This window comes from Heterodontus francisci, unplaced genomic scaffold, assembly GCF_036365525.1.
Source record: "Heterodontus francisci isolate sHetFra1 unplaced genomic scaffold, sHetFra1.hap1 HAP1_SCAFFOLD_102, whole genome shotgun sequence".
Classification (NCBI taxonomy): Eukaryota; Metazoa; Chordata; class Chondrichthyes; order Heterodontiformes; family Heterodontidae; genus Heterodontus; species Heterodontus francisci.
The window spans coordinates 2,649,182-2,673,010 of NW_027140380.1; the positions used below are offsets into that span (position 1 = coordinate 2,649,182).

The 23,829-nt window shown below is 44.7% G+C and overlaps 1 non-coding gene across 1 annotated transcript; it reads left to right on the forward strand.

The window, feature by feature from the left end:
* The first annotated feature begins 15,373 nt into the window (after positions 1–15,373).
* trnat-cgu (transfer RNA threonine (anticodon CGU)) lies at positions 15,374–15,445 on the forward strand. Its single transcript has one exon. It is a non-coding gene; the product is annotated as a tRNA-Thr (tRNA).
* Positions 15,446–23,829: the final 8,384 nt, after the last annotated feature.

Here is a 23,829-nt window from a genome sequence, read left to right on the forward strand (position 1 = left end):
ACCGTTGACATGGCGTTTATTCTCTCCTGTGGAATTTCACTGGCACCCACAGCCGATCATGCAATTTTTTCAGATCAAAACAATATCCTACAAAGCTGAAATAAAAACAGAAAGTGCTGGAAATACTCAGCACCTCTGACAGCATCTGTGGAGAGAGAAACAGAGTTAACATTTCAGGGTTTTCACCTTTTGTTTGAGCCATCTTTTCAGACTGCTTCTGTCCATCCAATCTCACTTTTTACTCTATCCACATTCTAAGGGTGGTGCAGTGGTGAGCACTGCAGCTTCACAACTTCAATGACCCCGATTCAGTTCTGTATACTGCCTGTGTGGAGTTTGCAAGTTGTTTATGTGGGCTTCCACAAGGTACTCTGGTTTCCTCCAACAACGAAAGACTTGTGGGTTGATAGATAAATTGACTGTTGTAAATTGGCCCCAGGGGAGGCGATAGGAGAAATGTGGGGATGTGGTATGGAATTCTGGGTTAACATAGGATTAGTATAAATGGGTGGTTGATGGTCAGTGCAGACTCAGTGGGCCAAAGGGCCTATATCAGTGCTGTATATCTCTATAACCATTCTCTAAGCAAATGCATTTTTCATGAATTCCTCATTTCTTTTATTAACGACAATTTTATATTTCCGGCCCTTGCTTCATACGATACCACAAGTGGAATCATGTTTCCATCAACCCGATCAAACCCCTTCACTATTTCCTCAGATTGCAATGTTTCTTTAACCCTCACAGACTGTGGAGTTTCTGCTGCTTGATTGCAGTTCTTGCTTCCTGCCAGTAGATGTCACCTCACTCCAATATAGTGAAGTTTACAAATCTGAGAGAGACACAACAGGAAATAATTGTTCACATTATAGTGAAAGTGTGGGATTTAGAAATACTAGGAGTGGAGACGAGTTATTATAGAATTTGTCAAACCAAACATATGTTATAATGTTGTGTTAAATCTGTCACTCTGTTGTCTTGATTCTGAGAGTAACATAGACTCATCGAGTCATTGGGTCATTTGTGGTATAGAAGGAGGCCATTTGCCCCATCGAGTACAGGCCAGCTCTCCATGGAGCGATCCAATCAGTCCCACTCGTCTGCTCGATCCCCCTAGACCTGTAAATTTATTTCCTTCAAATGCCCATCGAAATTCCTTTTGTAACCAACGATTGTCTCCACTTCCTCCGCCCTCGGGGGCAGCGAGTTACAGATCATTTCCAATCACTGTGTAAAAAAGTTCTTCTGCACATTCCCCCTGCATCTCTTGTCCAAAACCTTCAATCTGAATCCCCTAGTCCTTGTACCAATATTAATGGGAACAATTTTTCTTTGCCAACTTATCTAAAACTGTCATAGCCTTCGACACCTCTATCAATTCTCCCCTCAATCTTCTTTGATACAGGCAGAAAAAACCCTGTTTTTCTAACCTAACCTTGAAACTAAAACCCTCCATCCCTGGAACTATTCTGGTAAATATCCTCTGCATCCTCTCAAGAATCCGCACATCCTTTCTAAAGATTGGTGAGCAGATCTGGATGCAACACTCCAATTGGGGCCTAACCAGAGTTCAGCATAACAACCCTGCTTTTGTACTCAATGTCTCTATTTATAAAGCCCAAGATCCCACATGCTTTGCTAACCACTCTCGCAATATGTCTTGCCAACTTATAAGAATGATGGACATGTACTCCAGGTCCCTCTATTCCAGCACACTCTTCAGAACTGTAGCATTGAGTATATATTGCCTCTCCCTATTCCTTCTGCTAAAATGCATCACCTCACACTTGTCACTATTAAATTCCATCTGCCACCTGTCTGCCCATCCTACTAGCCGATAACTATCCTGTTTCAGGCAGTTCATATCATCCTCACTGTTTGCCACTCCTCCAAGTTTGGTGTCATCGGCATATTTTGAGATTCTACTCGATATTCCAAGATCCAAGTCATTAATCTGTCGCAAAAAAAAGCAATGGTTCTAGCACTGACCCTTGGGGAACACCACTGTCGTCTATCCTCCGGTCTGACCAAGAACCATTTCATATGACTCGCTGTTTTCTGTCCTTAAACCAACTTCCTATCCAAACGGACACTGACCCTCCTAATCCATGAACCTCAATTTTGTTAACCACCCTTTTATGTGGTACTTTATAAAATGCTTTTGTAAAATCCATATAAACAACATCCACTGCATTCCCTTCATCAACTTTCTCAGATAGTTTATCAAAAAATGCAGTTAGATTCATCAAGCATGAACTTTCATTTATAAATCCATGCCCACTCTCCTTCATTAACTCAAACCTCTCCAAATAACTTGATGTTTTCCCTGACCTGTTGGTCTTGTGCTTTTAGCAAGCTCACCACAGAGCATGTATTTGGCAATGTGACTGTCATTCATTTGGCCCAGTCAACAGAGCCGCCTCTGACTCAAGAGGGCAAACATGCTGTGGATCCCTGCACGCTGGTGTACTTCCTCATTCGGCACTCTGTCCTGCCAGGAGATGTCCAATATCCATCTGAGGCAGTGGAGGTGGAAGCTGTTCAGCTGCTTTTCTTGGCTTGTATAAGTTGTTGATGATTCTCTACTATAAAGGAGGGTGCTGAGAACACAAGCCTGGTACACGTGGAGCTTTGTATTTACGGTCAGTTTGCTGTCGGTTCACACCCGTCTTCTCAACTTTGACATGACAGCTGCAGCATTGGCAATCCTGGTGCTGATTTCAGCATCAAGGGCCAGATTGCTGGTGATTGTTGATCCAAGGGATGTGAATCTGTTGACAACCTCCAAAGTGCTGTTGTCAATGTTTTGATGGAAAGTGGAGTCTCTACGTCCAAGTCTCTACGTCCAAGTGGAGTCTTGCCAAGATGAACAGCTTGTCGTCAGCTCTGATATACAGGTGAACACCCCCATCTGAGTCACTGAAAGTGTACAATAGCAGCATGGAGAAGAATACACCAATTATAAAGGATGTGATAACTAGACAGTTAGAAAATAATGATATGATTGGGCAGAGTCAACATAGATTTATGAAAAGGAAAACAGGTTTGAAAAAACCCGTTGAGTTTTTTGAGGATGTTACCTGTAGAACAGATAAAGGAGAACCAGTGGATGCTTTGGTAATGTCCCACACAGGAGGTGAGTAAACAAAATTAGAGCACATAGGATTGGAGATAATATACTGGTATGGATTGAGAATTGGTTAACAGACCGAAAACAGAGAGCAGGTATAACGGGTCATCCTCAGGATGGCAGGCTGTTACTATTGGGGTACTGCAAGGATCAGTGTTGGAGCCACAGCTGTTAACAACCGAAATAAATGATTTGGATGTCGGGATTAAATGTAATATTTCCAAGTTTGCAGATGACACAAAGCTAGGTGAAGTGTGAGCTGTGAGAAGGATGCAGAGAGGCTTCCAGGGAACCTGGAGACGCTAAGTGAATGGGAAAGAACATGGCAGATGGAATATAATGTAAGTAAGTGTGAAGTTCTCCACTTTGGTGGAATAAACAGAAAGACAGAGTATTTCTTAAATGGTGAGAGGTTGGGAAGTGTTGATGTCCAAAGGGACCTGGGTGTCCTTGTTCATGAGACACTAAAAGCTCTTGTGCAGGTGCAGCAATCAATTAGGAAGGCAAATGGTATGTTGGCCTTCACACGAGGGGTCATGAGGACAGGAGTAAAGATGTCTTGTTGCAATTGTATAGAGCCTTGGTGAAACCGCGCTGGAGTATTGTGTATAGTTTGGTCTCCTCATCTGAGGAAGGATATACTTGCCATAGAGGGAGTGAAACAGAGGGTCACCAGACTAATCCCTGGGATGGTGGGATTGTCTTATGAGGAAACTGGGCCTGTATTCCTTAAAGTTTCGAAGAATGAGAGGTGATCTCATTGAAACTGATAAAATTCTTATAGGGCGTGACAGTGTGGATGTAGATAGGATGTTTGCCCTGGTTGGTGAGTCTAAAATCAGGGGACCAAGTCTCAGAATAAGGAGTGGGCCATTTAAAACTGAGATCGAGTTGAATTTCTACACTCAGACGGTGGTGAATCATTGGAATTCTCAGAGTCAGATTTTGGACCAGAGACAGAAGAGCACGACGGAACAGAGAGTTAACAAGTGTGTCAAAAGCACTGACTCAGAGACAGAGAGAGAGAGGAGCACAGCAGGAGCAGAGCTGGGGTAAAAAAAAAATCAAGGAGTGACATCACAATGGAGAGTGAGAGCAGGGAAACAGAGAGCCGCTGGGGTGAGTTTACAGGATTTGGTTCTTGTTTCGGTGCAGTGGAAGGAGCTGTTTGGTGAGGATCTGTTGAGATGTGACATCACAGGCAAGCAGGTAGTTGATTTATTTGGAAAAAGCTGCATGTTTGATGAGTATCTGGTAAGAGATTAAGGTCCATTTTAGTCCTAATGTTTAAAATAGTAAACAAACTAGTGGGAAGCTTAATAAAATATACAACAAAATAAACAATTGAATAAAATACTAAAGTAGTTAATTGAAACACGTGAAGGATGACAGGACAGGTGATGTGTCACAGCTGCAGCATGTGGGAGCTCCTGGATGCCAGTGTGATCCAGGGCAAACACGTCTGCAGTAAGTGTTTGCGGCTCAAAGAGGGAGAAAAAAGGAACGTTGTGGTAGTAGGGGACAGTATAGTAAGGTGGATTGACTCTGTTCTCTGCAGCAAAGAGCAAGAGTCCAGATGGCTGTGTTGCCTGCCGGTGCCAGGATTCAGGACGTCTGCTCAGGGCTGCAGTGAAACATACAATGGGAGGGGGAGGATCCAGTTGTCGTGGTCCATGTCGGTACCAACGACATAGGCAGGACAAGGATAGAGGTTCTGCATAGTCAGTATGAGGAACTAGGCACCAAATTAAGTAGGCGAACCTCAAAGTTAATCATCTCTGGATTATTTCCTGAGCCATGTGCAAATTGGCATAGGACAAATAAGATTAGAGAAAGTAATGTGCGGCTGAAAGACTGGTGTGGTTGTAGTGGGTTCTGGTTCGTGGGGCATTGGCACCAGTACTGGGGAAAGAGGTGGCTGTACCGTTGGGACGGTCTACACCTGAACCGTGCTGGTGCCGGTGTTCTAGCGAGCCACATAACGAGGGACGTAGAGATGGATTTAAACTGAATAGTGGGGGCAAGGGATCAAATTTGGGAAGATATGGTGTATCAAGGAGGAGAGGCAAGGCAAGAGAGAAAGGTATAAATATGGGAAATGATAAAGAGACTGTGACAGGAAGGGACAGAGCAGACACATCTAAGAGTAAATCAACAGATAAGGCTAGAGGTTACAAAAATAATAAAAGGACAAAACTAAGTGCTCTGTATCTGAATGCATGGAGCTTTCGAAACAAAACCGATGAACAGAGAGCACAAATAGAATAAATAAGTACGATCTGATAGTCATTACAGAGACATGGCTGCAGGGCGACATAGATTGGGATGTGAATATTGGAGGTGACATGGCATTTAGGAAGGACAGGAAGCTTGGAAAAGGTGGTGGGGTAACTCTGTTAAGTAATGATGGTATTAGCGCAATAGAGAGGGATGACCTAAGTTCAGGAGATCACGATGAAGAAGCAGTTTGAGTTGAGATGAGAAATAATACAGGCAAGAAGTCACTTGTGGGAGTGGTGTACAGGCCACCTAACATTAACCACACTGCAGGATGGGGTATAAAAAAAGAAATAATGGCAGCTTGTCAGAAAGGTACAGCAATAATTATGGGGGATTTTAATCTACATATAGACTGGAAATTCTGATGGGCAGAGGTAGCCTAGATGAGGAGTACATAGAATGTTTTTGGGATAATTTCTTGGAAAAATAAGTTCTGGAGCCTACCTGAGAGCAGGCTATACTAGACCTGGCATTGTGCAACGAGATAGGATTAATTAATGACCTCATAGTTAAGGTGCCCCTAGGTAGTAGCGATCATAATATGATTGAATTTTACATTCAGTTTGAGGGAGAGGAGAGTGGGTCCCAAATGAGTATTTTAAACTTAAATAAGGGCAATTATAAGGGCATGAAAGCAGAGCTAGCTAAAGTGAACTGGCAAATTAGGTTAAGGTCAATAGAGATGCAGTGGCAGACATTTAAGGAAAATTTCAGAATACACAGAATAGATACATTTCAACCAGAAAGAAAAATTCCAAAGGTGGGACTCACCATCCATGTTTAATGAAAACAGTTAAAGATACTATCAAACTTAAAGAAAAAGCCTATAATTGTGCAAAGATGGGAGTCAGGTCAGAAGATTGGACAGAATATAAAAAACAGCAAAGAATGACTAAAAGATTGATAAGGAAGGTAAAATTAGAGTACGAGAGAAAGCTAGCAAGAAATATAAAGACAACTAGTAAGAGTTTCGATAAATATTTTAAAAAGAAAAGAGTTAACAAAGTGAGTGTTGGTCCTATGGAAAGTGTGTCTGGGGAATTAATAATGGATAATTAAGAGATGGCAGATGAATTGAACAGATACTTTGCATCGGTCTTCACTATTGAGGATACAAATAACATCCCAGTATTAGCTGTCATTCAGGAAATGGAAGAGAGGGAGGAACTCAAGAAAATTACAATCACCAGGGAAGTGGTACTAAACAAATTGTTGGAGCTGCGGGCTGACAAGTCGCCAGGTCCTGAATTGGCTAGTGAGATAGTTGATGCGCTGGTTTTAATTTTCCAAACTTCCCTCGCTTCGGGAAGGTTCTGTTAGATTGGAAAGTAGCGAATGTAATTCATTTATTCAAAAAGGGAGGGAGACAGAAAGCAGGAAACGACAGGCCAGTTAGCTTAACATCTGTCTTAGGGAAAATGTTCGGAGCGATTACTGAAGATGTTACAGCAGGGCATTTAGAAAAACTAAAGGTAATCAGGCAGAGTCAACATGGTTTTGTGAAAGGGAAATCATGTTTAACCAATTTATTGGAGTTCTTTGAGGGAGTTACATGTGCTGTGGATAAAGGGGAACCGGTGGATGTACTGTACTTCGATTTCCAGAAGGATAAGGTGACATATCAAAGGTTATTGCAGAAAATAAAAGCTCATGGTGTCAGGGGTAACATATTGGCATGGATAGAGGATTGGCTAGCTGACAGGAAACAGAGAGTCAGCATAAATGGGTCATTTTCTGGTTGGCAAGAAGTAACGAGTGTTCCACAGGGATCTGTGCTGGGGCCTCAACCTTCTACAATTCTCGAAATGACTTTGATGAAGGGACCAAAAGTATGGTTGCTAAATTTGCTGATGACAAAGATAGGTAGGAAAGTAGGTTGTGAAGAGGACATAAGGGGGCTACAAAGGGATATAGATAGGTTAAGTGACTGGGCAAAGACCTGGCAAATGGAGTATAATGTGGGAAAGTGGGAAATTGTCCACTTTGGCAGGAAGAATAAAAAAAGCATATTATCTAAATGGTGAGAGATTGCAGAGATCTGAGATGCAGAGGGATCTGGGGGTCCTAGTGCACGAATCGCAAAAGGTTAGTCTGCAGGTACAGCACGTAATTAGGAAAGCTAATAGAATGTTATCATTTATCGCCAGGGGAATTGAATACAATAGTAGGGAGGTTATGCTTCAGCTATACAGGGCATTGGTGAGACCTCTTCTGCAACACTGAGTACAGTACTGGTCTCCTTATTTATGGAAGGATGTAAATGCATTGGAGGTAGTACAGAGAAGGTTTCCTAGACTAACACATGGAATGGGTGGGCTGTCTTACGAGGAAAGATTGGACAGGCTGGGTTCGTATCCACTAGAGTTTAGAAGAGAAAGAGGCGACATGATTGAAACATACAAGATCCTGAGGGGTTTTGACAGGGTGGATGTGGAAAGGACTTTTCCCTTGTGGGAGAATCTAGAGCTAGGGGTCACTGTTTAAAAATAAGGGGTCACCCATTTAAGACAGAGATAAGGAGCAATTTTCCCCCTCAGAGGGTAGTGAGTCTTTGGAATTTTCTTCCTCAAAAGGTGGTGGAAGCAGAGTCTTTGAATATTTTTAAGGGAGAGATGGATAGATTCTTTATCTGCAAGGGGGTGAAAGGTTATCGGAGGTAGATGGAAATGTGGAGTAATCAGTTCAGCCATGAGCTTATTGAATGGTGAAGCAGGCTCGAAGGGACGAGTGGCCCACTCCTGCTCCTAATTCGTATGTTCATATGTAAAGACAATGTAGAGTGGTCTGTACTGTTCACAGTACTTCTCCTGTAACTGCCGAAGTGAGACAATCATGTCGACTGTCGATCTACCAGCTCTGAAGCTGCACTGAGACTCAGGATAGATGTGTGATGCCAGGGTCTGCAATCTGGTCAGAGCAATGCGAGCAAAGACCTTCCCCACAATACTTAGCAAGGAGATGCCTCGCTAATTGCTGCAGTCACTGCGAATCCCCCTTATTGTTGTACAAGGTGACAATGTTTGCATCACGCATGTTTTGAGGTGCAGATCTTTCCTTCCAACAGAGACACAGAAGTTCATGGAGATGCTGCAGTAGAACCGCTTTTCCACTCTTGATGATTCCAGGTGGAAAACCATCATTTCCCGGGGCTTTACTACTGGCAAGATGGTCAATGGCTTTGCTGAGCTCCACTGTGGTGGGGTCACTGTCCAGCTCCTCCATGACAGGGAAGTCTGGAATGGCACTGAGAGCCACTTCAATGACAATATTCTCCGTTATGTAGAGTTTAAGGTAATGCTCCACTCACCTTTCCATCTGCTTGGTAACAGATGATTCCACTTTGACACCGCACTGAGACCTTGAGCATTGTTGTCTGAAAGAGCCTGATCGAGGATGTTGAGGAACTCCTGGGTCCTTTCTGGATCAGTGGTTCATCAAGTGTTGATCTGAGGACGACGTTCTTCTTGGATGGATGAAGCTTCCTTGGCTGAAGCCTGACCTTGTTACACACCAGGGAGTGCTCAGTGTCACAGTCAGCGCTGTGATAGCTGTGAGTGATGAGGACACTGCTGAGGGTGGTATGTCTGGTGATGATAAGGTCTAGCTGGTGCGAGTGGCGTGATCTCAGATGTCTCCAGGACACCCTGTGGCACAGCTTGACTTGGAAGTAGCTGTTCATCACACAGAATCCATGGTGACAGCATAGCTCCAGCAACCTCTGTCCATTTTCATTCATCTTGCCAATCCCCTGGTGTTCTATGCACATTGGCAAAGCTGTGTAGTCAGTACCCAAGCTTGTGTTGAAGTCTCCTGGAAGGTACAGTCCCTCAGTGCTGGGAATTCTACTGATGGCAGTATCAAGTGTCACATAGAATTGATCCTTGACATCTGGGGTGGAGGTGAGTGTCGGGACATAGATGCACATGAGATTAACTGGGCCCACGCTTGTTGACAAGTGAAGAGTAAGAAGTCTCTCTGAGCCTACTGTGGCTGGTTCACTCATCACAAGTGGCGTGTTTTTTACTGTGAAAACCACTCCATGCTCACGAGTTGCCTCTTGGGCTTTCCCCTGCCAGAAGAAGGTGTAGTGTTTCTCTTTGAGGGATCCACTTTGGACGAGTCTACTTTCTTGCAGCACAGCAATGTCCACATTGAGCCTTGTGAGTTCTTTGTCCATCAAAGCTGTCTTGTGTGTGTCATCAACCTGCAGAAGGGTGTCAGTAAGGCCAGGACACATGGTCCTCACATTCCAGCTTGTGATGCGAAGGACTGGTGTCTTCTTTGTTGAGCTTGTTTTTCTTGGTGCATTGATTATCGATCCGCCTGTTGAGAGATGACTCTCTAAGCTCCAAGCACCCATTGAAGCAAGCAGGTTGTGGCAGGACAGCACCTAACTGATTGGGGGCTACCCAGCTTTGAGTGGGTGGTAGCTATCCAATGAGATGCGATGATCTCTTCAACTGTCAGAAGTAACCCCTGGTGCTCATACTCTGCACCAATTGAGTGAGAGCTTATAATCGGTAACCGTTTCTTCCCGTGTTGTGCTAATGTTTAAGCACAAATAGTGTCCTCTTCACGGCACATTAGCACTGAACACAAAATGGCTCCTTTGGTCATGTGTTAATTATAAAATGGCTTTCTTGACCTTGTTAGTTATTACAATGGATACATTATAAAAATGGTCAAGTTAAACTAAGATCGAACTACCCAAGCTTACCTGCATCCTCCAGTCCTCTGGCAACATTCCCATATTTAAGGAGGATTGAAAGATTGTGGTTCGAGTCTCTGATATTTCCACCCTTACTTCCCTCAGCAACCCAGGATGCAACCCATTCAAACTGGGTGACTTTTCTACTGTGAGAGCTGCCAACCTTGTAATTGTCTCCTCTTTATCTATTTTCATCCTGTCCAATTTCTTCACTTCCTCCTCCTTTACTGTGACATTTGCAGCATCCGCCTATTTTGTGATACTTAATTAGTGCCTCAGCCACACCCTCTGCCTCCACAGGATCTCCTAATTGACCCACCCTTTCATTGACTGTCCATATGTTGGTAAAAGACTTCAGTGTTCCCAGTTATGTGACCCACTAATCTTTTCTCATACATTCTCTTGCTGATCTCATTTCCTTTTTCAGCTCTCCTCTGTACTTTCTGTATTCTGCTTGTTTCTCTACTGCATATAAATCCTCACATGATTTCGATATGAATGATTGTTGAACTATTTTGTTGACGGATTGAGTTTTGTCAATTTCTCCCTAGCTCCCCTCATGGTCAGGCAGAAAGTTTAACTGCTGTGTTTTTAAACAGCAACAGCTTTATTTGAAAAGCCATTGGGACAGGATTCCGGGTTTTAATCCAGTCACAAATCTGGTTCTGATGTCTTGTGGCTCCAGCTGTCACATGACCTGTCAGAGGATGACCTCATAATTGGCCCAGTCATGGAGCTGTGGGTTGATGTTTAAATTGTTGCAAAATAATTTTCCAGAAGGACAATCAAAATGAATCGATATAGAAAAGGTAGATTTTGTGAATTTGTGCTCCCAGTGGAAATTCCTGCAGAGTCTGCTGGTTTTCATATCCCCAATTCCCCACAGGAAGCTCTGTGTCGGAATCTGTATTCATTATATCAATATTATACAGAATCATTTCATGGGAGACCCCAGTGTGAATTGGAGACAGGTGGTTCAGTTTTAACTTTCAAAGTAACACAGAAGCAAAATACTGCAGATACTGGAAATCTGAAATAAAAACAGAAAATGCTGGAAATACTCAGCTGGTCTGACAGCATCTGTGGAGAGAGAAACAGAGTTAACGTTTCAGATCTGTGACCTTTCATCAGAACTGGGCTGAAATTGTCTGAGGGCCAAGTGACCTCTTTCTGTGCCTTAAACTTTCTGTGAGTCTAAGATCCGATGAGATTCTGGAATCAATTTCAGGGTCGATGACATTGCACTCTGTAAGGATAGGAAGATGGAGATTATTAAGTACAGTGCAAGAATATAGATGCTTTTACATTATTTTAATCAAAATTGATTTAAACTTTGTGTTCACGCATCCGATCTTTTGATCACAATGACACTGATAACAATGGAAAAAGCAAGACTTGCATTTCACGACCACAGGACGTTGCAAAGCCTTTTACAGCCAATGAAGGACTTTCCAAGTGTAGTCACTGTAGTCATGTAGGAAACATGGTGGCCAATGTGCGCACAGCAAGCTCCCAGAAACAACAATGTGATAAAAACGAGATAATCTGTGTTTAAGTGATGTTGATTCAGGGTTAAACAATGACCAGCACCCCAGAAATAATTCCCCTTCTATTCTCTGAAATAGTGCCATGGTACCTTTAACATCCACCTGAGAGGGCAGAGGGATCCTCAGTTTTCTGTTTCACCTGAAAAACAGCATTTCTGATAGTGCAGCACTGCCTTCGTACTGTACTGGAGTGTCAGCCATTTTTAAAGGGCTGTTAGTCCTACTGGAAAATATTTAAAGGAAGATTAAATGAAATGAAATAAATACATTGCTTTTGCCTCTCTCCCATCCCCCCAATAACAGTTAAATTAATTATTTGCCCTTCCCTCCCAAAACCTACCTTTACCATCTGACCTTCCGCCCAAAACTGAACAAACTGTAAACTATAACCCTTCCCACCATCCCCTACACGCATGACATTAATTTGACTCCGTCCCCCCTCCCCCACACTGAGAAACTTACCTTCTCCCCCCTCCACACCAGTGTTGCACCTCATTTCCCCGGATGGGGCTCCGAAGGCACGGCAGTGCCAGTCACCGGGCTGAAGATCGCAGCTGGATATCAGGAAGTGATGGGATAATAATTAATGCAGGTTTGTGGTCCCGTTGCCGAGCGGTGGGGGTTCCCCCACAACGCCTCGCCGTCGCAGGCAATATCGAGCCAGGCCCTGCCGGCGTTGAGGTCCATGGCGGGCCTCATCCGGGGCCATCTTCAGGCGGCTCCCACCCCACCCCCACCACAGATCTCGACGTTGAGGGCTCTATAGAATCCAGCCCATTATTTCTGTCAATCTTAACTCCACAAGGATTTGTCTGTTAATTGTAGAAAAATTAAAGCTCTATCACCTTTTGATAAAAGGGGGTTTCAAATCCAATTCCAAACAAATGATAGTTCTCATTGTATCTAGAACATGTTTTCTTACATACAAACATACCAATTAGGAGCAGGAGTAGACCACTCGGCCCCTCGAGTCTGCTTCACCATTGAATAAGATCATGGCTGATCTGATTGTAACCTCAACTCCACATTCCCACCTGCCCCCAATAACCTTTCACCCCCTTGTTTATCAAGAATCTATCTACATCTATCTTCAAATATTTCAGAATTTCTGTCGTCCAGCAACTCTCACTTTATTTCCTGGATTTCACCTAAAAAATGTATTTCCACACTTTGGATATCCTGTACTTCATTAATGTTTTTGCTCTCTGGGGATTTCCCTTTAATTATATTCAGTGCTGGTATTTTACTGCCACACACTGACTGAAAGTGTCCCATCTTTCTGCAGGAAAAACACTCAGCTTCTTTGGCGAGGCAGTTTTCCCACTTGTGTCTCTCTCAGCCACACCGACTGCAATTGGTTGCAGCTACCACTAGATGCTCTTCCCGTCTTTCTTGTCTTTTACCACTAATTTTTCCTTTTGTTTTCTGAACAAATTCAATTGAGTCTCCAACTCTTGAGATCAGACTCTCCCTGTCCCCTCGAACAACGGATTGGTTAAACTTTCTAACCTCTGTTTGTCTGCTCAATTGAAACTCTTTCGTTAATGTGAGATCAGCCCTGGACTGTAGAAGATCTGAAAGGGTGTTGTCTAATACCCCGAACACAATCCTGTCTCCATTCAGCTCTTCTCTTAAGTTGCCGTATTCACAAACCTCCGTGAGTTTGTTCAAGTTTTTGATAAATGAATGAATACTCTCCCCTTTCTGTTTGGTACGCTTATTAAATTCAAAGTGATTCCTGACAATGCAGCGGCCAGCCGACGTCATCAGAGCGCTCCAAGCTGCGCACATGCACAAACAGTCTCCTGCGCTCTGAGATGCTGCGCATGCTCAGCCTACGTCTTCCAGGACGAAGTGGCGCATGCGCAGGAAAACTCTCTACCCCCTCTCAGCCACTCACTCCAGGCCGCTCGCTGCCCGCTCCTCGCTACCCTGCTCCCCCGCCCTCCGGCCGCTTGCTACCCCCCCCACCCCCGCACTGCCCTCTCTCCGTCCAGTCACGCCCCGCTTCCCCCCCACGTCCCTCCAGACACTAGCTCTCAGCCATGCTGCTTCCCTCCTCTCGGCCTCTCGCTCCAACATTCGATCATTCTTCACCGCACCACCTGATAAAGCAAGGCGAGCCTCGAGGGGAGATGGGGCAATGTTGGAGCAAGTGGCCGAGAGGAGGGAAGCGGCAGAGCCCATGGCCTGGAGTGTGAGCGGCCAGAGAGCAGGATGGGGGTGGTGGTGGGGGAAGCGGGGAGTGAGCAGTCAGAGAGTGGGATGGGGGGAAGCGGGGAATGATCGTCCGGAGAATGGGATGGCACTGTTTAGAGGGGATTTGAGGAAAAAATGTTTCACCTCGAGGGTGGTTGGAATCTGGAACACATTGCCTGAAGGAATGGTGGAGGCAGGAACCCTCACAACATTTAAGAAGTATCTAGATGAGCACTCAAAACGCCACAGAATACAAGGCTACGGCCACGTGCTGGAAAATGGGATTAGAATAGACAGGTACTTGATGGCCGGCACGGACACGATGGCCGAAGGGCCTGTTTCTGTGCTGTATAACTCTCTGACTCTATGAAACCTCACTGAATTACAGAGGGTGTGCAGCACTGTCAGAGGTGCTGTCCTTCTGATGAGACTTCAAACAGCGCAACGTTCTCCGAGTATCAACCAAAACATGTCCATTGTGTAGATATGTGCCATATTTGCTTATGAAGTGACAGTCACTGCTCCGAAAGTAATTCACTTTAGGTGAATTAAGATGACTTGGTACTATATAACTGGCGAATGCGCAAGAGGTCGTGGGGGACTATTGGGGGTGGGACGGAGGCGGCGATGGCAACCTTTGAGGGTATTTTTGGGTCTAAGTTGTTTTCTGTGATAAATTGAGTAGCTCCATCTTTAATCCTGGCAGCTGCCTGAATGTCACAGACAGTGACGTTTCAGTGGAAGAGGCTGCATTTGCGCATGTTCTAGTACAGCGTCACCTGGTGGTTGCATTGTCAGCAAATGCAGCGTTTTAACTTTGGCTCCACGATGACATTTATTTCCTCAATTAAAATAGGTCTTGAGTGCCTTAATAACTTCTTCACACGTAGCCTACACACTCCCTCCATGGCAGACAATAGTGTACTGACCTGCTCCATGTCTGGCTTCTGCACGAGACCCGATGCAGTACGATACCTTGCAAACCTCTGGAACCATCTCGGCCACTCCTCGGCTTGGTTCAGTCCAGTGACCTTTTCAAAGGTACAGGCAAAGATTTCTCCATCATTGCTTTGGTTTACTGTGGCCCCCATATAATATTCTGATATCTGTCAAGGCTCAGTACACAATTTATAAGAATCTGACGGTTAAAATAACCTGAGTTTACTCTACACATCTTGCATTGAAGGTTTCATCGACAACTCTCCATGAGGTGCCGGACAGATTATATTACATCACTTCCTGTGATGATGCACATAGTCTATTTATATAATCAGCCCAGTAACAACCCAATGTCCACTCTTATATTATTGTACAGATGTGAGAAAAGCTGAGGATGAGAATGGAACGTCTGAATGAAGATTTCATGATGCTGATGATGTAAATGAGGCTGATCTGTTTCCCATTCCACAATCCCTCTTTATTTCTGTGCATGTTTCTCGATGCTGTTTCAACCAAACTGAAAAAGAATCACAAATCCTCCTCTGGAGCCTCAGGTATCTATTAACAAAAGGCATGGTGGCCAAGTGGTAAGGCGTCAGTCTCGTAAACTGAAGATCACGGGTTCAATCCCCGTCTGTGCCTTATGATTAATTTCTCACTTTAAATGTGATGTTACCAGAAAAGATGTCCGTTGTATTTGTTTTGGCCATCTGGAAATCAGTGTGATGTTACACTTTCTCCTGGACACTGGGAAGAACATGAGGAGTAGCCACATGGTCCCTCGAGCCTTCTCTGCCATTGATAGAGTGAAAGTAACTGAGGTCCAAGCACTCAACCTTATTACTGTGCATTTGCTTGATATTTAACAGAGCTATTCTATTAATCCCACATCCCGCACTCCTGTCCTTTCCCCCATTGTCCTGTTATATTTTCCATGTCAGGTATTTATACAATTCCATTTAGAGTTAACATTGAATCTGCTTCCACTGACCTTTCAGGATTGCATTCCAGACCAGAGCAACACACTGCTGAAAAAACAATCTCCTCATCACAACTCTAATTCTTTTGTCAATTACTTTAAATGTGTTTCCTCTGGTTACTGACCCTTCTGTCACTGGCAACACTTTCTCCTTCTTCACTCTATCAAAACTCTTCAGGATTTGCATTTCCTGCTGCCTTTGCTGATAGAACAAGGCTGAGCACACATCACCAAAAGGAATATGATTGGCTCTGAATCACATTTATCTTTCCTGTCAATCTGATGTGGACCTTGTATTTTCCCGGAACCAAACAACCTGAGCAACAAGTGTGGGTTCCAGTGATTCCCACCGCTCTGAGAGAGAGAGGATGTGATAATGAGCCAGATAGAAGAAAGGAATGAGATAGAGAGTAAAATAGACCTGGTCTGTTTCTACTAACCCCCGGCCCCCTAAAATGGCATCATTTTCTCCTGCCTCTCCACATTCTAATCCATTAATTAATGCAATCCTTTCATCTGGAACATAGAACATCGAACAGTACAGCACAGTACAGGCCCATCGGCCCATGATGTTGTGCCGAACCTTTAACCTACTCCAAGATCAAACTACCTACATACCCTTCATTCTACTATCATCCATGTACCTATCCAAGAGTCGCTTAAATGTCCCTAATGTATCTGCTTCTACTACCACCGCTGGCAGTGCATTCCACGCACCCACCATTCTCTGTGTAAAGAGCCTACCTCTGACATCTCCCCGAAACCTTCCTCCATCACCTTAAAATTATGCCCCCTGGTGATAGCCCTTTCTGCCCTGGGAAAAAGTCTCTGGCTATCCACTCTATCTATGCCTCTCATCATCTTGTACCCCTCTATCAAGTCACCTCTCATCCTTCTTCGTTCCAATGAGAAAAGCCCTAGCACCCTCAACCTTTCTTCGTAAAACATACCCTCCAGTCCAGGCAGCATCCTGGTAAATCTCCTCTGCACCTTCTCTAAAGCTTCCACATCCTTCCTGTAATGAGGCGACCAGAACTGAACACAATATTCCAAGTGTGGTCTAACCAGGGCTTGATAGAGCTGCAGCATAACCTCGCGGCTCTTAACCTCAATCCCCCTGTTAATGAAAGCCAACACACCATACGCCTTCTTAACAACCCTATCAACTTGGGTGGCAACTTTGAGCGATCTAAGGACATGGACCCCAAGATCCCTCTGTTCCTCCACACTACCAAGCATCCTGTCTTTAAGCCTGTATTCTGCATTCAAATTCGACCTTCCAAAATGAATCACTTCACACTTTTCCAGGTTGAACTCCATCTGTCCCTTTAATTCCTGTTTCCTAATCCATTGATGTTTCACAATGTACTGAACTGTCACAATCCATTGATCTAACTCAGTCTATAGAATTTCCCAATCCACTGATATTTTCCAGTCCATTTACTTTCCCAATCCATTGATGGTTCCTGACCATTGACATTCCCAATCCATTTATATTGCCTGTGACTTCAAAGCAACTGTGGAATACAAATAGTATCAGTATTATCAGATACATCGAGACGAGGTGCAATAGCCAAGTGGACAGATGTCACGTTAATAAAGAATAAAGCACTGGCTCGATATTTGTCAAGTCTATCACTGGATCTGAACTCTCAACCTGCTGTTTTTCTGTGGGTCTGCTGACTTGTATATGTGAAGAACCATTGGATGTTTCTCAATCCTCTGACTTTTCTCATTCTTGTGCCATATTTGTTCCTTTGGGTTCACCAGTGAAGAAAATTATTCCCTATTACATTTGGTGAAGACTTTAATAACCTCACATCCTTGTGTCTCACCATCTCAGGTCAAACTCCCAACAGAAACTTTAAACATTTAACTATTCTGCTGGAAACATTTTCAAGGGCACAGACATTCCTTCATTACGCTTCCTTCTTTGACATGTGATTGACAAATATGTGTGTAATGGAGAGAGAGAGTGTGAAAAAAAGAGAGAGAGAGAGTGCGATAGAAAGTTAGAGGACCAGCTAAAGACAGATAGAGAGAGAGAGGCAGAGAGAGGTAAAGCGATAGACAGAGAGAGAGAGAGAGAGAAGGAGAGAGAGTCATTGAGTCCTGGAGTCACTACAGTACAGGAAGTCATTTTGCCCATCAAGCCCATGTAAATCAATCCATTCAGTCCCATTCCCCCGCTCTATCCCCATCGCCCTGTAAGTTATCTAAACCTGTCATATTTATTATAATCTTGTACATGTCTATCAAATCTCCCCTCAATCTCCTTTGCTGCAAGGAGAACAACCCCAGCTTCTCCAAACCAACCTTACAGCTAAAATCCCTCATGTCTGGAACCATTCTGGTAAATCTCCTCCACCCTCTCAAGGACACTCACATCCCTCCAAAAGTGTGTTGACTAGAACTGGATGCAATTCTCTGGTTGTGGACCGACTGGAAATTTATACAGGATCAGCATAACTTCCCTACTTTTGTACTCAGTACCTCTATTTATGAAGCCCAAGATCCCATATGCTTTGCTAACTACTTTCTCAATGTGTCCTGCCACCTTCAAAGAACTATGCATATGAATCCCCAGGTTTTTATTCCTAAAAATATGCTTTATTCATATAAATCTGTAAAAAATGCAATATACAACAGTTCAAAACAGCACCAAGTTGACATTCCAAAAAGTGCAAAGGAAATCAGTTTTCTCCAATACATGAGTGAGTTGCCTCACAACCCTTCCACTCCATTTTACCTGACATGGACATTTTACAGCAAACCCATATCTGGTGTATACAGCACGAGGGGTTTCCAATGGGTCCAGCTGCCCAGTTCAATATGGCGGGGGGAACCTTACACAGTGGTCTTTCCCCATTGAGCCTTTGCAGTGGCTACCCCAAGCTTTAGTGCGCCCCTCAGCACGTAGTCCTGGACCTTGGAATGTGCCAGTCTGCAAAACTCGGTCGTGGACAACTCTTTGCACTGCAAGACCAGCAGGTTTCGGGGAGACCAAAGAGTGTCTATCACCAAATTGATGGTCCTCCAGCATCAAGCTGTGTGTAGATCTCCAGTACGCAAACTCCAAGTGTCACTACGTGCTGAGGTTCTATCTGTCCCCGGTGTTGCGAAGGATGGGCCTGAGCACATTGCCGCGGAATGCTCCATGCAGTTGGGCCGTGCCTTACCACCTATCCTTCGTGGAGCAGTTTCTGCGGGAAAACACCTTTGACCACCGGTCCATCAGGCAGTGGTCTGCACGGAATGTCCTCAAGGCCCTACGGGAAAAGGAAACGGTGGATCCTGTCGGATGGTTCCCCGAGCAGACCGTCAAAGTCATTTGGCGGAATGCCTCATCACCAGAACTTTCAAACAAGCACCAAGACGTAGCTTGGCTGGTGGTGAGAAGGGCCCTCCCCGTCAGATCCTTCATGCACACCCGAAGTCTCGCCCCCTCCGCACAGTGCCCCCGCGTTGGCTGTGGTGGGGAAGAGACGGTCGCCCACCTCCTCCAGGAATGTGCCTTCGCAAAGCAGGTATGGAAAGAAATGCAGTGGTTTTTGTCAAGGTTCATCCCAAGCAGCTCTGTAACACAGGAGTCTGTGCTCTACGGGCTGTTCCCAGGGACGCACACCGAGACAAACATCAACTGCTGCTGGAGGACTATCAATTCGGTGAAAGACGCCCTTTGGTCTGCCCGAAACATGCTGGTCTTCCAGCGCAAAGAGTTGTCCACCACCGAATGTTGCAGACTGGCACATTCCAAGGTCCAGGACTACGTGCTGAGGGACGCACTAAAGCTTGGGGCAGCCGCAACAAAGGCTCAATGGGTAAAGACCACAGTGTAAGGTTCCCCCACCAAGCTGAACTGAGGGGCTGGATCCATGGGAAACCCCTCGAACTGTATCGTTAATATTCTCAATTGCTGTAAATGTAAAACTGTAATTGACATGACAATTGTGAAACGGAAGGGTTGGGAAGAAACTCATGACAGTATTGAAGGAAACTGATCTCCCTTGCAATGTTTGTATTTTTGGTGCTGTTTGGAAACTGTTTGGCAATGTAATTTTTACAGATTTTTATGAATAAAGTATATTTTGGAAATAAAAAAAAAAGTAAGGTTCCTCCCACCAAGCTGAACTGAGGGGCTGGATCCATGGGAAACTCCTCGAACTGTTTTGTTGATATTTTCTTTTGCTGTAAATGTGAAACTGTAAGTGGCATAACAATAGTGAAATGGAAGGGTTGTGAAGAAACTCATGAGAGTATAGAAGGAAACTGATCTCCCTTGCAATGTTTGTATTTTTTGGTGCTGTTTGAAACTGTTTGGCAATGTAATTTTTGCAGATTTTTATGAATAAAGTATATTTTGGAAATAAAAAAAAAAGTTCAAAGCAATACAGTGGTTTTTGTCATGGTTTATTCCAAGCAGCTTGGTAACACAGGAGTCTGTGCTCTATAGACTGTTCCCAGGGATGCACACTGATACAAATATCAACTGCTTGGAGGACTATCAATTCAGCGGGAGATGCCTTTTGGTTTGCCAGAAACTTGCTGCTCTTCCAGTGCAAAGAGTTTTCTGTGACGGAATGTTGCAGACTGGCACGTTTCAAGGTCCAGGACTACATGCTGAGGGGCGCACTTAAGCTTGGGGCAGCCGCAGCAAAGGCTCAATGGGGAAAGGCCACAGTGTAAGGTCCCCCCACCAAGCTGAACTGAGGGGCTGGATCCATGGGAAATCCCTCGAACTGTATCGGGAAAATTCTGTGTGCTGTAAATGTAAAATGACAATGAAATGGAAGAGTTGTGAGGCAACTCATGATTGTATAGAAGGAAACTGATCACCTTTGCACTGTTCGTATTTTTTGACTTAATGCTGTTTTAAACTGTTTGGGAATGTAATTTTTACAGATTTTTATGAATAAAGTATATTTTGGAAATAAAGAAAAAAGTTCTCCCAGGATGAGGCTAACCTATTGTCCTGTGGGTTTGCTGATGCCTGCGATGTCTTCAAATGTGGGATACTCAACTGCCGAATTTGTGATTGTTGGGGGTCAGCTTTTGCGCTCACCACTGATTATATGAATCAAAAATAGAATTTACTAGCTGTTGCTGGACAGTGTTTCAGCTCCCAATTATTTTTTGCTATAAACACTCGTGCTCGTTTCTTCGCAGCTCCAAGTATGCACTTCTCCACCTCAATGCTTGGACTTAGCTGGCAGGAGAGAGACCGTGATCAGTGGCGTTTGATAATGCAGGTGCAGTTTTTGTGTTTTTTTGGGGGTGGGAGGTGGTTTCAGCACCGTATTTAGGGCATTTCGCCCTTTGGGATTGGAGATCTACCGTGGTGGTGGTTTCCCTGTCAGTTGAGGATTTAGTACTTGTCCCAGGAAAACGTCAAGTAAAAATGGCTGCAACCAACACCAGAGATCCAGGCCAGGGGGTGCGTAACACCGTTAGGGTGGCGGTGAAAGATAGTGAAGGAGGTGCACCCATCGACTGCACCTACTTCATTAAGAATTTTGTTTTTCCAAAATATACTTTATTCATAAAAATCTGGAAAAAAACACTGCAGCCTCACAGCTCCAGCGACCTGGGTTCAGTTCTGGGTACTGCCTGTGTGGAGTTTGCAAGTTCTCCCTGTGACCTCGTGGGTTTCCGCCGGGTGCTCTGGTTTCCTCCCACAGCCAAAGACTTGCAGGTTGATGGGTAAATTGGCCATTGTACATTGCCCCGAGTGTAGGTAGGTGGTCGCAGAATTGAGGGAAGGTGGGGATGTGGCAGGGAATATGGGATTAATGTAGGATTAGTGTAAATGGGTGGTTGGTGGTCAGCACAGACTCGGTGGGCCAAAGGGCCTGTTTTAGTGCTGTATCTCTCCATGACTCTATGACATTTCAAAAAGTGTGAAATAAATCAGTTTTCTTTAATAGAGGAGTGAGTTGCCTCACAACCCTTCCATTCCATTTTACCTGCCATGTACATTTTGCAGCAAAACCATATTTGGTGTATACAGCCTGAGGGGTTTCCCATGGGTCCAGTTCCTTAGTTCACTATGGCGGGAGGAACTTACACAATGGTCTTTCCCCATTGAGCCTTTGCAGCGGCTACCCCAAGCTTTAGTGTGTCCCTCAGCACGTAGTCCTGGACCTTGGAATGTGCCAGTCTGCAACAATCGGTAGTGGACAACTTTTTGCGCTGGAAGACCAGCAAGTTTCGGGCAGACCAATGAGTGTCTTTCACCGAATTGATGGTCCTCCAGCAGCAGTTGATGTTTATCTCGCTGTGCATCCCTGGGAACAGCCCGTCGAGCACAGACTCCTGTGTTACAGAGCTGCTTGGGATGAACCTCAACAAAAACCGCTGCATCTCTTTCCACACCTGCTTTGCAAAGACACATTCCAGAAGGAGGTGGGCAACTGTCTCTTCCCCACCTACTCAGCAGAGATGACATCTGCTATTGAAGCAAAAAGCAGAACCGATCTGATGCACAACATGAAACCAGCAGCCAGAACATTATATGACTTGAAATTAGCCAAGGCAGTTGTGCAAAAGACAGTGAGACACTGCGCAAATAAACACTGGACAACATCACAAATGTAACAATGCTTTCAAAAGCAAATCTCCCGAGTATGCTCACACTCGTCAAGCAGAGGTGACTTTGCTGGCTCAGGCACGTTCGCAGGATGGAAGATGACACATTCCCAAGGGTATTCTGTATGCGGAGGTCGCCGGAGACAGAAGACCAGTTGGATGCCCAAAGCCTCACTTCAAGGATGCCTGCAAGCAGGACATGAAGGCCCGAAACATCGATTTTCACACATGGGAGACACTGGCCAACAACAGAGGGAAATGGTGATATTACCCCTGGACTGGTGTGTGCGTCACCATGACAATCAGTGACTATAGCAGCTTGACAGGAGGTGCCAACATGGAAAACAGCGACACCTGATAATCCCACCTCATATGTGTCACTTGTGGAAGAACCTGCCTCTCACAGATTGACCTCTTCAGCTATCGGACAAAGTGCACCATGGGAAACTATCCCATCACCAATGGATTTGCTGCACGTCCATCATCTCACGTAGAAGGAAGGATGACGACGACATCCACAACCAGGGCGGCCCATCGTGCCTGTGGCAGCTCTTTCATTTCCTTTCAACTATTTATCGAAATTCCCTTTTCAACCTTACGATTGAGTCTCCTTCCACCATTCTCTCAGGCAATACATTCCAGACCAAAAACAACAACAACTTGTGTGTAAATTTGTAGAGCACCTTTAACGTAATACAGCGTCCCATGGCACTTCACAGGAGTGTCGGAAAGCAAAATTGGACCCCAAGCCACACAAGACCGTATTAGAGCAGATGGCCAAAAGCATGGTCACAGAAGTAGGCTTCCATGAGTGTTTTAAAGGAGGGAAGAGAGGTCGAGAGGCGGAGAGTTCAGGGAGGGAAATCTCAGGCTTCGGGCCTGGACAGCTGATGGCACAGCTGCCAGCGGTGGAGCGATAAAAATCAGCGATGCTTAAAAGACCAGAATTGGAGCAGGACCGGAATCTCGGGGGGAGTGAACCAAATAAAATCCGGCCCTTTGTATCCCCCTCACAGCTTACATTCCCACCGAGCTTTTTATTATCAATCAATTTCCCTCTTGCATTTCTATTTCACACCAAGAGATGGCAGTCTCATGCCATTTCACAGCAAGCTGCAGACAAGCTTCCTTCACTGCCAGTCTAATACTGTGTTGAGTGGACAAGGATGTGTGTGGTGTGCAGTGTGTGGTTTGCAGCAAGGTTAGACTCAAACCAAAGAAGCTGCATCACTCCCAACGGAAGGGCCGCCCGCGCATCAACACTAGCAGAATTTCTTATCCACAGCTGTTACGTAAGTTTCTAAATTCACTTTATAAAGTCCTTCAAAACACACCGACAGGGGCTGCAGAGACCAAGTGGGCCCACATCAGAGTTGCCATCTATGACTCAGCTATGATCACCTATGGCAAACGTGTGAAGCAGAATGCAGACTGGTTTCAATCACACTTTGAAGAGCTGGAA